At 38.2% G+C, this 4,244-nt stretch overlaps 1 pseudogene; it reads right to left on the bottom strand.

Annotated features, from left to right (window-relative positions):
- Positions 1-2,785: 2,785 nt before the first annotated feature.
- Positions 2,786-3,688, bottom strand: LOC147341416 (olfactory receptor 10A4-like; annotated as a pseudogene).
- Positions 3,689-4,244: the final 556 nt, after the last annotated feature.

Raw genomic sequence — 4,244 nt, 5'->3', positions numbered from 1 at the left:
CACGCTGTCTTCTCATAGCCTTCAAGGCTGTTCTGCCCACGGGATTCTCTAGGCAAGAATACTGGAGTGGGTAGTCATTCCCTTCTCCAGGGTATCTTCCCAATCCAGGGATTGAACCTGGGTCTCCTGCACTGCAGGCAGATTCTTTACCATCTGAGCCACCAGGGAAGCCCACTAGTTAATTAATTACATTGCCTTTCTAAGAATTCAAGATAATGCTTGCCTGTGACATTAAGAAGAAATGTTCAAGATTTCCCAGTCCTCACCGCAAATTCTACTGTCAAATTTGCACCAAAGCAAATTTCAGACTTTTAGAACTGGAAAAATAGCAGCATTATATAACAGAAGAACAGTTGGCTAGATGTCAGCTGTGTGACCCATTCCCTAACTAACTGTGTGACTTTATACAAGTCATTTAATAATTGTATTTATTTTTAAATGTTTATTTGAATGTCTGTCCTTTGTTTAGTCCTCATTCTAGGTGCTGGAAAGAGCTAGAGGTGAAAGTGGAGGTAGAGACAGAAAGGAATAAGACATGTTCTTTGTCTTTTAAGAAAAAGAATTCTTTAGAATTCATTATTAAGTGGAGAGATAGAAATGTATGGAAAATATTACTGTATAACCTGGTCAATTTAAAATAGAAATATATGCAAAGTGCTTTAGTAGCCAAGGAAAAATGAAGGCATACCTTTACAGAGGTTGGTGAAAAATCAGGTAATGCATCATGGAATTTGTGACTCTTTGACATTTAATATTTGAGTTGAATCTTGAAGTATGAAAACAAGTTAACCAAGGAGAGGTGAGGCAGAGACAAAAGTGGAAACAATGTATGCCAAGTCATGGAGTCATAAATTGTGTGAGATCTTTATTCTGATCTTCATTGGCAATCCTTGTGTCAGAAGTTGATTAAACACATAAGGGATGTGAACAAATTTCCATTATAAGGACGAGCACCTTGGTGATAGTGCAAGGAAGAGCCTAAGAAACCATTCTCACTTCATGCCCAGCCCCTTGCCAGCCTTTAATGTTGCACTGCTATGGTGGCCTAAGAAGAACATCAGATGCACAGCTCATACTTTTCCCCTTGGGTTTTCCATTCTACAAATGGGAATGCATCAAGTTATTAGAAATTGCTATGCTAACTGGGCATTGAGTTCCCCTATCCTGGATGATAGTAACAATTTTTAAATTAAACATCTATACTGTGCACATTTTTGGTATTTAGGGTGCTATGGGGGAGATTGGAGAAGGCAATGGCACCCCACTCCAGTACTCTTGCCTGGAAAATCCCGTGGGCGGAGGAGCCTGGTGGGCTGCAGTCCATGGGGTCGCGAAGAGTCAGACACGACTGAGCGACTTCACTTTCACTTTTCACTTTCATGCATTGGAGAAGGAAATGGCAACCCACTCCAGTGTTCTTGCCTGGAGAATCCCAGGGACGGGGGAGCCTGGTGGGCTGTCGTCTATGGGGTCGCACAGAGTCGGACACGACTAAAGCGACTTAGTAGCAGCAGCAGCAGCAGCAGCATGAGGGAGATGCAAAAGTAATAATGACAAGGTGCCTACCCGTAGAGAGATTATAACTGACTTGTGAGAGAAGAGAAGCCTCCGAAGTATCTAGAAGTACTTCATGCTTAACAATTTTGCCATTTGTATAATTTACAAGGATTTGTTAAATTTGGTGAATTTTCAAAAGGTAATTTTCCTTTTTTACTCTTTTTTTTAAATTTTATTTTTTAACTTTACAATATTGTATTGGTTTTGCCATAAATCAACATGAATTCTTTACATGATTCTTACCTCAAAGATTACATTTCCCCTGCATTTATTTTTCTACCAAAGAGCAGTTGAGATCACCAAATTCATATGCATCTTTCTAGAACAGTCTATGCATCCACAACTAAGTATACATATTCTTTCTTTACCTTCTATTTACACAAATGATGTCATACTATACACATTGCATTTTGCAGCTTGCTTTTTGTCCATGTAATAGATCTTGGAGCTCTTTCCACAACAGCACATGTAGAGCTGATTCATTCTTTCATCTTGTTTTTGTTTGTTTATGAGTGTACTGTATTACATTGTTTGGATGTGGTTCAATTTATTGAACCAGTAAGGCTGACTTTAATCTTTTGTTCTAATAAAATGATACTGAAATGAAAACAAACCAATTTTAATCCCATTACATTTCTATCTCATGCATTTTTATCCAGACTTTAGATAGGAAAAGGAGACACACTGGGATTTTGATTGCATTTTATTACTTCTCTCCTTCTCACCTAACATCTAACTCATGCTCCCTCAAGAAAAGTCATCTGCAGTAATATCTTCCATAGTTGAAGACAACCATTTTGGACACTTCAGGATTCTGGGCTACCCTCAGTGGAAAGATCAAAGACTTGGTGTTAAACAAACCTTGGGCTCAAATTCATATTTTGTTTGCATTACTGTCTGGCTGGATAGTCTTGAGCAGGTGAATTAATCTCTAGGACCCAGTTGTGATATATATAAAGTAGGGATAATAACAATATCTACCTTACTATGTTGCCATGAGGGATTAGTACAACAATCCTTGCAAAGAATAGTATAGTGCCTAGTACCTACAAAGTATTTAACAAAAGAAAGTTTCGTACCCTTCCTGTTCATTAATGTGGAGAAAGTTCATGGGACAAAGGAAAATCCATCAATTTCACATTAACTATTCTTGACCCTGTAGAAAGATTTTCACTTTGTTGGGATTCTTAGAAAGTACCAAGAGCTAAACCTTTCTTTTCACAAATCATTATACCAATTTTCTCAGAGCTACTTTTACATCCTTGTTCCTTAGAGTGTAAATAATAGGGTTGAGGGCAAGTGTAAGCACTGTATACAAAAGGGAAAGCAACTTCAATAAGTTTTCATTCTGAGGCCCTGATAGAAATCCATAGACAATGCCCAGAGACCCATAATACAGACTGACTACTGTCAGATGGGAGGAACAGGTAGAGAGGGCTCTCTGTTTTCTTGTGACAGAAGGAATCCTCATAATGGCAGAGATGATGTGAGTATAGGAAGCCAGAGTTAGCAGAAACGGGTCAAGGGCAAATAAAGAGGTGCATATAAAAGAGGTTATCTCAGCTATTTGTGTATCAGTGCAGGCCAGTTTCATGATGGGCTTCAGATCACAGAAGAAGTGGTCAATCTCATTGGCAGCACAGAATGTTAACTGAAAAGTGAGGACCATGAGAAGGATGGGTGCCAGAAATGCAGCCACTCAAGAGGCAGCAGCTAGCTGTAAGCAACCCCAGTGGTCCGTGAGGCTGGAATAATGCAATGGGTTGCAGATGGCTATGAAATGATCATAAGACATTACAGCCAGTAAGAAGCATTCTGTAGCTACCAGAGCAGCAAAAAAATAAAACTGGCAAGCACAATCAGGGAAGGAAATAGGCACATGATCTGACAGCAATGTCCTCAGCATCATCGGCTCAATGGTAGTGGTGTAGCCAATCTCTAGGAAGAAGAAGTGGCCAAGAAAGAAATACATAGGAGAATGAAGAGAGAGATCAGCCAAAACCACAGTTAAGATTACAATATTGCCCAAAAGAGTCAGCACATAGATGACCAAAAATACCCCAAAGAGAAGATACTGAACACCATGGAGATTCCCAAAACCCAAAAGGATAAATGCAGAAATTTGAGTCATATTTTCTTCTTCACTGCTAGCCATGACTTGGATCTAAAAAAAAGAAAGAAAGAAGGACCATTGATCAAATTCTATTTTTAGAAAAAAATCAAACTGCTTAGAGGCATCATATATATCAAGCATAATTGGCTTCTTCCTGGATGTTCAAGATTTTTAATTAATAAATTTCACCACAATCCCAGAGGCCATTTGGAAAGTTAAATCTATGACTTCAATTATCCCTTCATACCCTACATATATAGAATGTATGGGCCTTTGAGACCATGATTATGACACATGAATATGCATTTATTTTTTAATAGAGGCAAAATGTTCTATCCTTGAAGAGTTTACTCTGGTTGTTTCTATTGCTGCTAGAGGTGTTACCACCAGTAATGAATATTATGAATGACTTACTTGTAAATTGTACAAAGTCTGGTCAAATTTTTTCCTGTTTTAGACATTCTATTCCAATTAAATTATATAAAATGCATTTCAAACGTGGAATGATAGTTCTTAAAACTTATTTGATAATAAGTTCTCTAAACATGAGTAGAGGAGGTATAATGAAGTGAGG

The sequence above is a fragment of the Bos grunniens genome, chromosome X (genome assembly GCF_055505025.1).
Source record: "Bos grunniens cultivar Pamir isolate PY7600 chromosome X, Bosgru_T2T1.0, whole genome shotgun sequence".
NCBI lineage: Eukaryota > Metazoa > Chordata > Mammalia > Artiodactyla > Bovidae > Bos > Bos grunniens.
Note: the sequence above shows the minus strand (reverse complement) of the source record. Positions and strands in the feature narration are given on the sequence as shown.